Genomic DNA, 17,587 nt, shown 5'->3' with positions numbered 1-17,587 from the left:
GGGAAAGTTTTTACAGCAGAACATTTTGACCTTTAGCCGTTAACTGAAAACCAAAAGTACACAATTCCTTCTTAGGACCTTGGTAGATTTTTCCCTTGGAAAGAGATAACTAGGCCTGTATTAGTCACTGTTCTTCAGAGAAACGGAACCAACAGTGCATATACACATATACACACACACATATACCCATAGATTGAAAAAAGATCTATTATAAGGAATTGGCTCACACGATAAGGTCCCAAGATTTACTCTCAACAAGCTAGAGACCCAGGAGAGCCGAGGTGTAAATTCCAACCCAAGAACCAGTAGCTTGAGACCCAAGGAGAGCTGCTCTTTCAGGTCAGGTCTGAAGGCAAGAAGAGACCAGCGCCCCAGGACTGAGGGTTCTCTCACTCTCAGAAAGGTCAGCCCTTTGCTTCTTGTTGTACCTTCAGCCGACTGGATAAGGCCTGACCCGATTAGAGGGGAAGGGAGGGCCATCTGCTTTTCTCAATCTCCAAATCCAAGTGTTAATCTCATCCAAAAATACCCCCCCCCCCGACACACCAAGAAAGTTTGACCTGATATCTGGGTACCCTGTGGCCCAGTCAAGATGACACATAACATAAACCATCCCAAGGATTGACTACACAAGCAATCCTTGCCTTCCCTTGACTTCCTTAAATAACCTTTTGCTGGCTTGTGCTATCCTGACTTGGTTACTCTGGGAGCTCTGATTCCCAGGATGCCCATCCCTGTATGGTCCCAGGATACAGGAAGAGGAATGTGCATGAGGCCTGGAGAGCAGATGGGCTGTGGCACCTGCAGCATCTGTTCTCTGGAGTATCTGCAGCATCTTTGTTCTCTGTTCTCTCTCACCGTCACATGTGGGTATGGATGGCTGCAAAGATGCCCAGTGGATTCAAGCATGTCTCCATTCTCCTTCTGCTCCATGTCCAGCTCTTCTCCCCAGATGCTGGCCTTGCTGACCAACAGTGGCCTGAGCCCTGCCACTGAATGCCTGGCTGAGCCACAGAGGCAGGAGCTGTACAGAGGCAACCTAGACCATGCCGTGGACTGCCCCATCCAGGCCACACTCTGGCAACTGGATATTCCTGACCTCTCAAACTGACTGGTTGATGACTCCTCTGGCCCTCACCTCCCCTTCCCAGACCTTCACCTCTCCAGATCCTCCAGCGATTGTGTAAGGTCTAATTCCTATAATTAGACCAGCAATTGTGCAAGATTTAATTCCTTCCCTGATCCTGTAATTAACATTCATGGTGGCTCAGCTCCCTGGGCCAACACTGACTGATGTCCTCTCTTTAACCTTGATGTTTTGAACCTACAGTTTAAATATTCACACAAAACTGTCCAGATCCTGCCCACAGAGCTGCACAGCAGTATGCACTAGGCACAAGTCTTTTTTTTTTTTTGAGACAGAGTCTCACTCTGTTGCCCGGGCTAGAGTGCCATGGGGTCAGCCTAGCTCACAGCAACCTCACACTCCTGGGCTCAAGCAATCCTCCTGCCTCAGCCTCCCAAGTAGCTGGGACTACAGGCATGTGCCACCATGCCCAGCTAATTTTTTCTATATTGTTAGTTGGCCAATTAATTTCTTTCTATTTTTTGGTAGAGACGGGTTCTCACTCTTGCTCAGGCTGGTTTCGAACTTCTGACCTTGAGCGATCCACCCACTTCGGCCTCCCAGAGTGCTAGGATTACAGGTGTGAGCCGCCGCCATAGGCACAAGTCTTGAAGCCAGAAAAATCTGAATCTTGGCTCTAACACAGTGGAGCCTGTGTGGCCTTGGGCAAGGAACTTAACCTTTCTGTTCCTCATCCAGGACAGGATAAATGACAATAGTGCCAACTTTCTGCATTGTTGGGAGGATTAAATGAGACCATTTACGGAGTGCATAAATTTATGTGTAGAAAATTTATGAGCACAGTTCCTGGGCCCTGAGTAAGTGCTGAGCAAACCTTAGTGATTTGGTTATTATTAATGAGAAGCTCAGAGTCAGCCAACCTCTGGGGAGGTTATTTTCCCAGGGCTGAATAAAACAGTATAGTAAGAGGGCAGCCCCACATAAATGGGGGTTAAGGGTGAACCGAGGCTATTCAAACACCAAAGCCAGGAAAATATTAAGCATCATATGTTGGAATGGCAAGGAAAGATGCCACAAGAAGGCTGGGCAAGACTGGAGGGCAGGGTAGATGAGAGTTTGAAAAATGAGTTAAGGCAAGGAATTAGTGCTAAGGTAGATGGTAACAGGCAACCGCTAGATGACTTATATGTAGCACTAGAGTGGGCACAGTGGCCTAAAGAAAGCTACAAGTCCAGACCAAAAAACTCTTACCTTTTCTTAAAGTATAGAAATATCTTCAAGAAATTCAAAGATCATTGCAATACTGCGTCTATAGGTAGATGTTTTCTCTAGTTTTGAGATAGGGTCTCATTCTGTCACCCAGGCTGGAGTACAGTGGTGTGATTATAGCGCGCTGTAACCTCGAACTTCCTGGCTGAAAAGATCCTCCTGCCTCAGTCTCCCGAGCAGCTGGGACTACAGGTGCACACCACCATGCCCTGCTAATTTTTTCTATTTTTAGTAGAGACGGAATCTCGCTTTGGACCGGGCTGGTCTTGAACTCCTGAGCTTAAGTGATCCTCCCGCCTCAGCCTCCCAGAGTGCTAGGATTACAGGTGTGAGGCACTGCGCCCGGCCTGTAACTTGTTTTTGATCAAGGAGATGGGATCTGGAGGGACGTGTGTCACTTGAAAGCAGAAGCTTTCTGAGCCACATCCTCCTTCCCTCTGCCATGGTGACTGGGGATGCTCTGTGGCCTGGGTTCCAACAGGAGGACCATGTGGAGCACAGCCCCAGCTGACCCAGAAGGGACACTGTTATGGACTGAAGGTTTGTGTCCCCCAAAGAGTCCTATGTTAAAACTCTAACCCACAGGCCGGGCGCGGTGGCTCACGCCTGTAATCCTAGCACTCTGGGAGGCCAAGGTGGGCGGATCACTCAAGGTCAGGAGTTCGAAACCAGCCTGAGCAAGAGTAAGACCCCATCTCTACTATAAATAGAAAGAAGTTAATTGGCCAACTAATATATATAGAAAAAATTAGCTGGGCATGGTGGCGCATGCCTGTAGTCCCAGCTACTCGGGAGGCTGAGGCAGGAGGATCGCTTGAGCCCAGGAGTGTGAGGTTGCTGTGAGCTAGGCTGACGCCACAGCACTCACTCTAGCCTGGGCAACAAAGTGAGACTCTGTCTCAAAAAAAAAAAAAAACTCTAACCCCCAATGTGTTGGTATTTGGAGACGAGACCTTTGAGAAGTGATTAGGTTTAGATGAAGTCATGAAAGTAGAGCACTCCTGATGGAACTAGTGCCCACATAAGAAGAGGCAGAAAGAGAGATCCCCCTCTCAATGAGCACACGGCAGGGAAAGGCCAAGTGAGGAGAAGACGAGAAGGTGGCTGTCTCCAAGCCAGGAAGCGAGCCCTCACCACTGAATCGCCACCACCTTGATCTGGGACTTTCCCGTGTCCAGAACTACGAGAAATTTCTGCTGCGTAAGCCACCCACTCTATGGTATTTTGTTACAGTCGCCTGAGTAGACTAAGGCAGACATGCTGCGTGGATGGGAAATAAAGCCCGAGATTTAGGTATTGCTTGTTACTGCAACAGAACCTCACCTATCCTGACGCAGAGTCCAGAGCCGTTGTATTAACCTTCTGCGAGATTGTCTCTTTACTCGCACTAAAAACTTCTCTATGATAACTGTACACTCCCGAGCAAGCCCTTTCCAGCGTACTGCACTCCACAAGGAAAGAAGCCTCAAAGGAACACAAAAGTAACAAGAACACAGAGGAAGCCGAAACTCTGCATTCAGGTTAGTTTCTTCGTCAACGTGAAACAGCCAGAGGGAAGTGGGCCTTGGGCTCAGGGGAACGGGGCGATGAAGCAGCTCCCAGGCAGGGTCTAATGAAGCGGGGAGCTCAGGCGTCCTGCTGGGCGAGCCGGGCCAGGGCGGAGACTAGCGCCAAGACCACGATCTTCCTCTCTTCCTTAGATCTCTGCGCCTTCCTCAGAAGCCTTGTTTGCTTGGCGACATGAAAAGGCTAATTTGATGTGGGGCCAATTCTCGAGGCTCTCTGCTAGTTTCCGGGGAAGATTCCCTTTGAAGATCAGCCCCTCTGAACTGCTTTCTCCCGCACGCACGATCAGAAGTGCCATGTTCCGTCAGCTCTTTAGAATTTTTTCCAAGTGGCTTCACTCTGATTTCCAGGGCGTCTCGACTGTTCACAGTGGTGAGGCTCCCAGGTCAGGGAAGGTTGATTTCTTATTCTTTTTTTCAAGATTTAATTTTTTTTGAAGCAGCTTTAGATTCACGGCGACATTGAGAAGAAGGTGGGGACATTTCCCACGTGGCCCCCCTGCCCACACAGGCGCCCCCCGTTAGCAATACCCCCATCGGAGTGCAGAGTTCACGCGTCTGGCATACCAATGAACCTACACCGACACATCACTGTCACCGCAAGTCCATAGCGTGCATTAAGTTTCACTCCTGGCGTTGTACACTGTGTGAGTTTAGACAAACGTATGATGCTATCTATGTATCCATTATTATAGGATCATTTATTTTCACCACTCTAAAAATCCCCCATGCTCTGCCTGCTCATCTCTCCCCACCCAACCCTTGGCAACCACTTATCTTTTTACTGTGTCCGTAGTTTTGCCTTTTCCACAACGTCATAGAGCTGGGATCATACAGTATGTAGCCTTTTCAGACTGGCTTCTTTCACTCAGTAGTGTGCATTTCGATTTCTTCCATGTCTTTTCACGGCTCCATAGCTCATTTCTTTTTCACACTGAGTAATAGTCTATCATCTGGATGTACCACAGTGTATCCATTCACCTACTGAAGGACATCTTAGTTGTTTCCGAGTTTCGGAAACTGTAAGTAAAGCTGCCATAAGCTTCGATTTTCTTTTTCCTAGGGACGCTTTTTGTCTCCGCTCTAAGCATCAACCACCAAAAGCCATAGAACGTCCCGAGAGTGGCAGCTGCGTGGTCAGATGATTTAAGAAGCAGAGAAAAATCCTTCCATCCAATAAAGTTGATCATGGGCCTACTGTATACCAGATAGTATACCAAGCACCAAGGTGCAACAGTGAGTTCATTTTAGACGTGGTTCCTGCCCTAACAGCACTTAGAATCTTGTAGGGAAAACCAAAAAAATTAACATAATAAATAAAGTACATGCTATTGTGAAAATGCCACTAAGGAGAAAGCACGGTGCTAAGACTGAAACTGAGAAGAGGTGAGGGCGGAGGGGAAAGAAACGCCAGTGTTAGTTGGGGTCTTCCAAGAAGCACTCGCCAAGGTGGCGTCAGACTGTGTATGGGGGGAAGCATCTCGAAGGAATAAGGGGAAGAGCTGAAGGAGGAGGAAGAACCTGAAGGAAAATAGAAACTTCTTTTCCCTACAGTTTACCCAGTCCCTGGATAGAGGTGTCCACTGCCAGGGGGTAGAAGGAGGAAGGTGCCCTGGGACTTGTGCTCAGGGGAACTGTCCCCCCAACACCCCTGCCCAGTACCTGTGAATGGGATCTTATTTGGAAATAGAATCTTTGCAGATATAATCAAGTTAAAATCAGGTCACGCTGGATTGCAGTGGGCCCTAATCCCGTACGAATAGTGTCCTTGAGAAGGGGAGAAGAGACACAGACAGAAACAGGGAGGAGACCACGTGAAGACGGGGCAGGGACTGGCGTGCTGCGGCTGCAAGCCAGGGAACACCAGCGACTGCCAGCAACCACCAGGAGCGAGGAGAGGCAGGGAAGGATGCTCCCCCAAAACCAGAGAGAGCATGGTTCTGTTCACACCTGGGTTGCACGCTTCTGGCTTGAGCCACCAAATGCATAGTACTCTGTTATGACGGCGCCAGGTATTAATAAAAAATGCCCAGGAAGTAACATTTAATCTGAGACCCACCAGGTCAAGAGAAGGCAGCCATGTGACCCACCTGGGAACAGTGTTCTGGGCAGAGGGAACAGCAAAGGCAATGCCCCCGAGGCGAGGGAGGGCTCCCCGTTGAGCTGGAGGATCTGGAAGAGGCCGTGTGGGCTGGAGTGTGCTGGAGCTGGGGACGGAGAGGTGAGCGGGGCACCGCTCAGGTAGGGCCCTGTGGGGTTGGGGGTCAGGGTTTTAGTCCAAGTGCCCTGGGAAGCCATGGTGCGTGTTTAGCAAGGCAGTGTTGTGACCCAGTTTACAACATAGAAACGATTTCACTGAACTCCATGGTGACATGGAACATGGACTTGGTGCAAAAATGCAGGGTTTTGTTGTTTTTTTTCTAATAACACTGTATTAGCCTAAATTTCCTGGAAAATAGAGCCTTAGGCAAGGATGAAAATGCCAATGGTTTATTTCGAAGGTGCAAACTGGGCAGCAACAGGGAGAAGGGGGGGGGGGAGTGAAGAAAGGAGGATGTGAAGTAATGCAAATAATGAGGGTTTGGGGCTGAACTGGGCCCCCCCCCCCTGCATTCATATGCTGAATTTCTAACCCTCAGTACCTCTGAATGTGGCTGTACTAGGAGATTGGACCTTTAAAAAGGTGACTAAGTTAAAATGAGGCTGTTAAGGTGGGCCCTAAACCACCAGGGCTGGTGTCCTCCTAAGAAAGAGACAGACAGCAGGATGCTCAGAGAGACAGCCAGGTGAGGACACTGCCAGAAGGCGGCCGTCTGCAAGCCAGGGAGAGAGGTCTCACCTGAAACCGCACCTGCCGACACTTTGCTCTTGGACTTCTAGCCTCCAGAACTATGACGAAATACATTTCTGTCGTTTAAGCCGCCCAGTTCATGGAGTTTTGTTATGGCAGCCTGAGCCGACTAGCGTCATCATGAGTTGCCCCAACAGCTGACTCGGGGTGAGCTGAGAGGAGACAAGGCAGGTGCTGTCTGCGCCACACGCAGGACCTCCCCAGGTGTGCTGTGTCACTGGTCAAACAGTGTCCCCTCTCCACCCCACTCAGAATTCACGTCCGCCTGGAACCTCAGCATGTGACCTTATTTAGAAATAGGGTTTTTGCTGATATAATTGGTTAACACATTGACTGCCACACTAGAAAAAAAATTTTTTCCCTCGGCCCACGGTGTTTTATTACAAAGAGAGAATTAAAAACTTCAAAAATAAAACAATCCTTTATAATTTAATGAAAATTTTAATATTTTTTATTGTTTCCTGTGCCTCAGTTATATGCAGCATGATCCATGTTTTTAGAATTAAATTGTCAATGTTAATTGTAACAATAAGAACATCAACAAGTAAGATTTTCATGAACCATCTGCATGCAGGGTTTTGCTTCACAAGGCCCCAGGCTCAAAACTTGCATGAGTTAAATACAACTCACGTAGCAGTTAATGTGTTAAGGATCTCGAGGTAAAATTATCCCGTATTTGGGGGATATGACATAATAAGAAATATATATTTGGCCTCTGTCCCAGGTTCCTGACACAGAGCTCCTATAACTTTTGTAATTTCCCAAGTGATAAGAAAATCTTACAGAGCCCCTAAGTCCCTGAGAATTTCTTGGGTGACGGGAGCATCTATTGTACTAATGAGGTGACTCTCAACAGGCTCGTGGAGACCTTCAGGATGAGGGTGCTCACCAGAAAGACCGCGCCATGGTTAGCAGCTTGGGAGTTCAGGTCCACCGCCCAGCCTCTGGGAGGAACAGGGGCTGGAGACGAAGTTAATGACGCATCACGCCTATGTGATGAAGCCTCCACGAAAATCCCCGAAGCACAGGGTTAACAGAGCTTCCGGGTTGGTGGACACATCCATGTGCTGGGAAGGTGGCACATCCCAACTCCTCAGGGACAGAAGCTCCTCCACTTGGAACTCTTCCAGAACTTGCCCTACGTACCTCTTCATCTGGTGGTTCATGTGTTTACTCTGTAATATCCTTTATAATAACCCCCAAGAACATCCATTCAATCCTTCAGTCATCGGATTTCTACTGAGTGCCCGCTATCCGCCCGACACACCGTGCAAAGTGGAGAAGTGGACAAAATGGTTACAGTGTCTGCCTTGGGGAGCTCGGCTGTGCAGGGAAGAAAGGCATCGAGCAGTAGTTAATTACAAATCATTCTTTCCAGGTGACGGGGTGTTCTATGGGGATCTTGTAGGAGGGGTCTTCATCTACCATCCACCCAGCAGTGGGGAGATGCCATTAACATTCTCTTTATATTGGAAACACAAATGTTTTCACACCAGAACTTTTGATCCCTTTTAATCATCTCAGATCTGTGGATATTCCCTTTTAATCTACATTAGATTAAGCAAGTCCCCACTCAAAAGTTCATTAGGGGCCGGGCGCGGTGGCTCACGCCTGTAATCCTAGCTCTCTGGGAGGCCGAGGCGGGCGGATTGCTCGAGGTCAGGAGTTCGAAACCATCCTGAGCAAGAGCGAGACCCCGTCTCCACTATAAATAGAAAGAAATTAATTGGCCAACTAATATATATACAAAAAATTAGCCGGGCATGGTGGCGAATGCCTGTAGTCCCAGCTACTTGGGAGGCTGAGGCAGGAGGATTGCTTGAGCCAGGAGTTTGAGGTTGCTGTGAGCTAGGCTGACGCCACGGCACTCACTCTAGCCTGGGCAACAAAGCGAGACTCTGTCTCAAAAAAAAAAAAAAAAAAAAAACCCACAAAAAAAAAAAAAAAGTTCATTAGGGAGATGATTACATATCAGAATACTGAGAGCAATGATTCGATTTCTTCTCAGGATCATCCTAAACAAATTTAGGTTTGGTATTTTTTAGTTCACAAAATAAGTTTTTTGTTTTTTTTTTTGAGACAGAGTCTCACTTTGTTGCCCAGGCTAGAATGAGTGCTGTGGCGTCGGCCTAGCCCACAGCAACCTCAAACTCCTGGGCTCAAGCAATCCTGCCTCAGCCTCCCAAGTAGCTGGGACTACAGGCATGTGCCACCATGCCGGGCTAATTTTTTCTATATATGTATTAATTGGCCAATTAATTTCTTTCTATTTATAGTAGAGATAGGGTCTCACTCTTGCTCAGGCTGGTTTCGAACTCCTGACCTGGAGCAATCCGCCCGCCTAGGCCTCCCAGAGTGCTAGGATTACAGGCGTGAGCCACCGCGCCCGGCCACAAAATAAGTATTTGACACAATATTTTGAAAAGTGAAGACTGAAAAATGTGTCAGAATAAGAACTAAGTTTAAGAACGTACATCAAAATCTTCTAAAATGACATGAGATCTGAAACAGGAGTGTAGAGAAAAAAAAAACAAAAAGAAATAAAATAGAATGACACGAGGGATTCTAGCTGTAGGTACAGTGATGTGAGCACACACCTCTTTGTGTCTCTCACTGGTTGCAGCTACAATACTGGGCCAGAATGCCCAGTGACAGTGACAGTGACAATGAGTGGAGACGAAGAGGAGGATGTGAAGTGCTAGCAAAGCACAGGTGAGTTTTCCTCCAGTTCTCCCATCGCTTGGCCCTGGATGTGGTTGCAGCCATAGAAGTGGGTCCAGAGTGGGGTGACTGAAGCCCCAGATCCAGGCTACAGGATCAAAAGAGGGGTCCCCAGAGACCTAGAAAGTACCCAGGTTGTCATGGAAATGGATAAACTTGGGGAAGTGACCCCATAAAAATCATTTATGAACTCCTGGGCTTATCCAAATATAAAAGGCCTTGAGAACTTTGAGACAGACCACTGCCTCGTCCACACCCTGGGCTGGCTGTTGGGTGGCACAGGGCAGATCTCACTGACACTGCAAAGCCTTCGCAAGGTGGACTGACATTGGCACCACGGCCCACAGAAGATGGATAAGGATCTTCAGCCTGAAGCTAACTACCCTGACTGCCTGCTAAAGCAACAACAGGTCACCTTGTCATCTGCTTACATTCTCTTGGAATACCAAAAAACTGGGTTTGAATAACCCAAGAGATGACAGGAAAAAGAAAACAGAGAAGTGAAAACAAAGAGAAAAAAAAAAAAATAGAAAACAAATTTTAAAAAGATGGACCTAAATTTAAACATATTAATAAATATAAATAGTCTAAACACAAATATTAAAAGACAGATTTGCACAACTTCTGAAAAGAAAAAAAAAAAGACAGAGATTGTGAGAATTGGTGGGGAGCATGTCTAAAATATGTGCTTTCTACAAGACAGTTACTTCGAATATGATGATATAAGTAGCTTAAAAGTACAAAGATGGCAATAAAAATAAATAAAAGGCATGTATATTATTACTTTTTTTTACATTTTTTTCTTTTTCTTTTTCTTTTTTTTTTTTGAGACAGAGTCTCACTCTGTCACCCTGGGTAGAGTGCAGTGGCATCATTGTAGCTCACTGCAACTTCCAACTCATGGGCTCAAGGGATCCTCCTGCCTCAGCCTCCCAAGTAGCTGGCATTACAGGCACATACTGCGATGCCCAGCTAATTTTTTTCTATTTTTAGTGGAGACGGGGTCTCGCTCTTACTCAGACTGGTCTCAAACTCCTGAGCTCAAGCGATCCTCCTGCATCGGCCTCTCAGAGTGCTAGGATTACAGCATGAGCCACCATGCCCGGCTAAGGCAAATATGTTAGAAAGGAAGAAATAAAACTGTCTCTATTCACAGAGATTTGATTGTCTACATAAGAAAATCCCAAGGAAACTACCAAAAAGACTTCTAGAACCAGTAAATAAGTTAGTGTAGCATGGGATATAAGCTCAAAGCACAAAAATCCATTGTACATCTGTATACTAGAAGTGTATAATTAGAAACTGAAACTCAAAAAACGATACATTTACAATAGCTCTCCACCAACAGATAAACTAAATAGATATAAACCTGACAAAACATGTACAGGATATGAATGCTGAAAACCACAAAACATTGATGATAAAAATCAAAGAAGACCTACATAAATGAAGAAATATACTCTGTACATGACAGACTTAACACAGTAAAAATGTCAGTTCTGTCCGAATTGATCTATTCCAACCAATCCAGTAGGATTTCTTATACATACAAACAAGCTGATCCTAAAAATTCATATGGAAAGGCAATGAAACTAGAATAGCTAAAACAATTTTCAAAAAGAATAAAGTTGGAGAAATTGTGCTATTCACTTATAAGACTTATTATAACACTACAGTAATTAAGACAGTGTGTTATTGGTGAAGAAACATATATTAAGAGAATATAATAGAGAGCCAGAAATAGGCTCACATAAATATAGCCAATTCTTTTTTTTTTTTAAAGGTCTCTGTCACCTGGGCTAGGGTACAATGGTGTCACCACAGCTCATTGCAACCTCAAACCCCTGGGCTCCAGTGATTCTTAACCTCAAGCAATCCTCCTGCCTTGGGCTCAGGAGTGGGCCACAGCACTCAGCCAACATTGCTGATATTTGATTGCAGGAGGAAGAAGGACCCATGAGAGAAAGACAGAATTGGAGGTGCTGGGGATCGAACCCAGGGCCTCATGCATGCTAAGCATGCGCTCTACCACTGAGCTACACCCCCTGGGAATTCTTACCCTTTCTTTTTAAAATATAATGGTTGGTAGAGCTTATTGGATTCCTGATTCACACAAACTATTAAAAAGACCTTTATGAGATAACTGAGAGACATTAAAAAATGGACTGGAGTATTGGAAGATACCCAGGAATTACTATCCATTTTGTTAGGTGTGATTATGTAAGAAAAATGCTCAAAATTTGTAGAGCTGGCCGGGCGCTGTGGCTCACGCCTGTAATCCTAGCTCTTGGGAGGCCGAGGCGGGCGGATTGCTCAAGGTCAGGAGTTCAAAACCAGCCTGAGCAAGAGCGAGACCCCGTCTCTACTATAAATAGAAAGAAATTAATTGGCCAACTGATATATATATAAAAAAAAAAAAAAATTAGCCGGGCATGGTGGCACATGCCTGTAGTCCCAGCTACTCGGGAGGCTGAGGCAGAAGGATCACTCAAGCCCAGGAGTTTGAGGTTGCTGTGAGCTAGGCTGACGCCACGGCACTCACTCTAGCCTGGACAACAAAGTGAGACTCTGTCTCAAAAAAAAAAAAAAAAAAAAAAAAATTTGTAGAGCTGTATATTGAAGTAGGTAAGGATGAATAGCTATGATGTCTGAGGTTTGCTTTAAAATACCTGAGCAAAAGTGAGGGGGCAGAAAGATTCGCAGTCACAGTCATTTATAACGTCTCCCATCTGGGGGCCAGAAAGCCTCAGAACTGCTGCCTCTGACTGAATGTGAAAATTGGGTTCCTGGCATGACTCTCAAGGTGACTGTCCTTCCCTCTGGGACACAGAATGCAACGTTGCATGTCACGCTGCTTCTCTTGCTTTGACTTTTGAATGCACACTTCCTTTTCCTGACCCTTGCTCTCCTTTAGATGGAAGAGCAATCTCAAACCGCAGGGAACGTTCGTCCCTGGAATAGTGACACCACGGAGTCAGACTGCGACTTGAAATCCCGGCCAAGCCCCTTTACTAGTCCTGTGGCGTGGGTCAAATTTCCTTAACTTGTCTGAGCTTTGGTTACTTCCTCCGTGGAAGAGAAATGATAATGATATTAGGTATAACTTGAGTTGCTGGGAGATGAGATGATGCTTAGGACAGTGGCCATGTGCAGTGGGCGTGGTCCGCCCAGAGAGAAGGAGTATTTGATCACTGACAGGTTTAGATTGCCTTGGGCCAACCCTGGAGGTCACTGCCTGGCACTCAGCAAGGACTCAATAGATGGTGGCCATTTTATTTTATTTTTAATAACAGCTTTATTGGGATATAATTCACTTTCCATAAAGATTACCCTTTTAAAGTGTATAATTCGGTGGTTAGAGTTGTGCACCAATCACCACTATCTAATTCCAGAAAATTTTCATCACCCCCAAAATAAACTTTGCATCTGTTGGTAGTCACTCTCCACTCCCCCTTCCTCCAGCCCCTAACAACCACTCATCTACTTTCTGTATCTATGGATTTGCTTTGTCTGGATATTTCCTATACATTTCAAGGTCATCCATGTTGTAGCATGGATCAGTAACTTCATTCCTTTCCGTGGCTGAATAATGGTTTATTATATGGACGTACCAAATTTTGTTTAATCATCAGTTCATGGACATTCGGGTCAGTTCTACTTTTTAGCTATTATGAATAATGCTGCTATGAGTCTTTTTTTTTTTTTCCAGACAGAGTCTCACTCTGTTGCTCCGGATAGAGTGCCATGGTGTCAGCCTAGCTCACAGCAACCTCGAACTCCTGGGCTCAAGCAATCCTCCTGCCTCAGCCTCCCAAGAAGCTGGGACTACAGGCATGTGCCACCATTCCTGGCTAATTTTTTCTACATATATTTTTAGTTGGCCAATTAATTTATTTCTATTTTTAGTAGAAATAAAATAAAACAGTGGAGAAAGTTCTCTCCTACGAGGCATGGGTCAGGTGGTTGTTCAATTCTCATGGCGTGGGTACAGTCCCAAGTCTTTGAAACCCCCAGAGAATCTTCCTGTCAAACAGTATTCTCCTAGTGATTCTAGGAGCCCAAGGACCCCCAACTACTGCTGAGATGGATTCAGAAACAGATACATCACCAAGTGGGAAAGCCATTAAACACACACACACACAGAGGAAGAGAGGGAAGGAAGGATAAGCAGAGTTTTCTACTTGAAGAGATGGCTGCTCTATTTTATGCTACTGTAACAGAATGCCACAGGCTGGGTTAAGTTATTTTATTTATTTGAGTCTCACTCTGTTGCCCAGACCAGAGTGCCGTGGGCCATGGCGTCAGCCTAGCTCAATGCAACCTCAGACTCCTGGGCTCAAGCGATCCTCCTGCCTCAGCCTCCCGAGTAGCTGAGACTACAGGCAGATGCCACCACACCTGGCTAATTTTTTTTTCTTTTTTTTTTTTTTCTATTTTTAGTAGAGACTGGGTCTTGCTCTTGCTCAAGCTGGTTTTGAACTGCTGACCTCAATCGATCCTCCCACCTCGGCATCCCAGAGTGCTAGGATTACAGGCGCCCGGCCCAGACTAGGTGATTTATAATGAACGGAAATTAACTTCTCCTGGTTGTGGAGGCTGGGAAGTCCAAGATCAAGGGGCCAGCCTCTGATGGGGGTCTTCTTGCTACATCATGGCATGGCAGAAGGCGGAAGGACAAGAGAGCGTGAAAGCAAGAGAGAGAGAGGGAAGGGGGCAGAACTCATCCTTTTGCAAAGAACTAACCCCTGCAACAACACGTTAACCCATTCGCCAGGGCACAGCTCTCCAGAACTAATCCACTCTTAAAGGTCCCACACCTCGACAGGGCCGCACTGGTGATTAAGTTTCCAACACGTGACCTGTGACCTCCGAGGGCACATTCAAACCATAGCACTGCCTGAGGCTCCAATTCTACCCTCCCAGGCTGTATGTAGCACTCTAGCCAGAAGCCTCTCTGTTTCTCCTACTAACTTTTAGGAGAGTTTCTAATTTTAATAAATAATTAACAGCATGCTCATTTGGCTGGCAGCTGCCCTGGGCTAGCTGTAACATCAAGGCTTGTTTGTGTTTCCGTTTTCAGTCATTTATTCCCTTCCTTGCTGGACCTATTTTTAAAAGTTTCCAAACCAAACAAAAGCGGCTTCAGAAAAACAGCTTGTCACATGACAGTTTGGTCCAGTTCGAGGGAAAGCCTGACTTAGTGAAAGAAAGTTCATTGGCCAGGTGCGGTGGCTCACGCCTGTAATCCTAGCACTCTGGGAGGCCGAGGCGAGGCGGGCAGATCGCTCGAGGTCAGGAGTTCGAAAGCAGCCTGAGCAAGAGCGAGACCCCCGTCTCTACTATAAATAGAAAGAAATTAATGGGCCAACTAATATATATAGAAAAAATGAGCTGGCCATGATGGCGCATGCCTGTAATCCCAGCTACTCGGGAGGCTGAGGCAGCAGGATTGCTTGAGCCCAGGAGTTTGAGGTTGCTGTGAGCTAGGCTGACACTACCACACTCACTGTAGCCTGGCCAACAAAGCCAGACTCTCTGTCTCAAAAAAAATTTAAAAAAAGAAAGTTTATTTAAAAAGAAAGGCTCCCTAATCCTAGCACTCTGAGAGGCCAAGGTGGGAGGATCGCTCACGGTCAGGAGTTCAACACCAGCCTGAGCAAAAGCGAGACCCTGTCTCTACTAAAAATAAAAAGAAATTAATTGGCCGACTAAAATATATAGAAAAAATTATCTGGGCATGGTGGCGCATGCCTGTAGTCCCAGCTACTCGGAAGGCTGAGGCAGAAGGATCACTTGAGCCCAGGAGTTTGAGGTTGCTGTGAGCTAGGCTGATGCCACGGCACTCTAGCCTGGGCATCAGAGTGAGATTCTGTCTCAAAAAAATAAATAAATAAATAAAAATAAAAAGAAAGGTTCCCACCAATGTAGCCTTTCAATTCAATGAGAACTGCCAACCTTATTAAATAGTGAGCACTTTTTTTTTTTTTTTTTTTTTTTGAGACAGAGTCTCGCTTTGTTGCCCAGGCTAGAGTGAGTGCCATGGTGTCATCCTTGCTCACAGCAACCTCAAACTCCTGGGCTCAAGCAATCCTCCTGCCTCAGCCTCCCGAGTAGCTGGGATTACAGGCATGCCCCACCATGCCTGGCTGATTTTTATATATATATTAGTTGGCCAATTAATTTCTTTCTATTTTTATAGTAGAGACAGGGTCTCGCTCAGGCTGGTTTTGAACTCCTGACCTTGAGCAATCCGCCCGCCTCGGCCTCCCAGAGTGCTAGGATTACAAACGTGAGCCACCACGCCCGGCCAAATAGTGAGCACTTTGATGAGAGCGCTCAGTGGATAGGAAGGTAGTTACAATATTTAAATTCCTTTCACTCATGGGCCTTTTTTTTTAGCAGCTAATGGATAGTCCCTTTACCCTGCACTTGATTCTCTAAATCTGATGTGCTACAATAAAATTATGAATATATGAATAATTTGCACACATTAAATTCTGGAATTGCTCTGAAAAGTGTTACCATGCATTTTAAACATCTTTTTGAAATTTCCTGATTAAGAGGTTTCCAGGAAATAGCATCAATTTGGAGCTATGATTAAAGTGAATTTCTTTATTTCTATATTTAAGATTATGCCTATGCTGCAAGTGACATCATTGTAATATAAACATGAGCCTACTTCAAGTATTTCATTTAATGTATTTTCATTGGTGTATATAACGATGTGCAAACTCATGCTTTCAAAATAGATGTCTCTTCCAAACTTCATCAGGCCAAACTGCTAGGCAAACTCTGCTTTTTCATCATTTTGACAGTTGTTGGGAAAGCCTGCTTCAGACATGTGATTTTTCTAACAGTTTTCCCCCATCTTCACAGAAGACTCAATTTATATAGCCTCGTGTCTCTAGCCGCAATCCAAAACAAATGCTGACCTGAATAATAAAAGCTAAGCATTCACAGGGCTCTTGCGATGCACTGGGCATTGTGCTGTGGGCTTTGCACAGACTCTCAGTTAATTTTCACATCGACCTGGTAAGGTAGGTGCAATTACTTCTCCCATTCCACAGATGAGGAAACTGAGGCTGAGACCGAGAGATTACAGAGCTTGACCAAGGTCCAACAGCAAGAATAGGGGTATGGGTAAAGGGTGATGAGTTTAAAGGAGAAAAATGAGAAGATCAGATTTGTGTTAAAAAGAGGGGAAAGGTCAGATGGAAGGCTTTTGCAATATTTAGAGCAGTGGTCCCCAACCTTTTTGGTGGCAGGGATCGGTTTCATGAAAGACAATTTTTCCCAGGGGGTGGAGGGGGTGAGGGCACAGAGCTCAGGCAGTGATGTGAGCAATGGGGAACAGCTATAAATATAGATGGAGCTTTTTACCCCCGCTCACCTCCTGCTGTTCAGCCGGGTTTCTAAGTTTCATGGAGGACAATTTTTCCATGGATGGATGGTGGGGTGGGGGTGGGGCAGCAGAGCTCTGTGGCCGGGGACTGGGGACCGCAGATTTAGAGAGAACAATGCACAGGATTCAGAGATGAGCACAGCCAAAGTTGGTATGACCAATTGGATGTAAGAAAATTGATTCTCCCAGAACTATTTTGTTAGCACTCACTACATGCTATACACCCCACTGGATACAAAAGATGATGAAATAAAAGTCTTCTCAAGTGGAGGAAAAATCTAAAATAATAAGCAAACAAAATAACTGCCAGATGTATTAATTTCCTAGGTAACAACTTGGAAATTACAACGTGGAGGCTTAAAACAACAGAAATTTATTCTCTTTCATTTCTGAGGCCAGAAGTCTAAAATCTCAGTATCAGCAGGGGTTGCTGATAAAACAGACATGCAGAAGAGCCAAAAGATGTGAGACAGACATATTTTAGGAAGAAACCCAGTAGGATTTACTGAGAGTTTTTGAAACGATGTAACAAGAGAATAAATTAGAGAGGTGACAATGATAGGCTATGGGAGTTTGGGAGAGTGAAGGACCTTACTCCTGACCTTACTCCTCTTAAACTTCTGCCTGAGATTTTTATTTGAGAGCCCAGAGAAGGTAGGTGTCACAAACCCACTGAGGGGACCAGGGCTGGG

At 45.7% G+C, this 17,587-nt stretch overlaps 1 protein-coding gene and 1 non-coding gene across 2 annotated transcripts in view; both read right to left on the bottom strand.

Annotated features, from left to right (window-relative positions):
* TNFRSF17 (TNF receptor superfamily member 17) overlaps positions 1-17,587 on the bottom strand; it is a 114,605-nt gene that overhangs the window by 10,113 nt on the left and 86,905 nt on the right. The gene's annotated exons all lie outside the window — the stretch shown is intronic.
* On the bottom strand, positions 11,468-11,539 carry TRNAA-AGC (transfer RNA alanine (anticodon AGC)). Its single transcript has one exon. It is a non-coding gene; the product is annotated as a tRNA-Ala (tRNA).

Source organism: Microcebus murinus, chromosome 19 (assembly GCF_040939455.1).
Source record: "Microcebus murinus isolate Inina chromosome 19, M.murinus_Inina_mat1.0, whole genome shotgun sequence".
In the NCBI taxonomy this organism is placed as follows: Eukaryota; Metazoa; Chordata; class Mammalia; order Primates; family Cheirogaleidae; genus Microcebus; species Microcebus murinus.
Note: the sequence above shows the minus strand (reverse complement) of the source record. Positions and strands in the feature narration are given on the sequence as shown.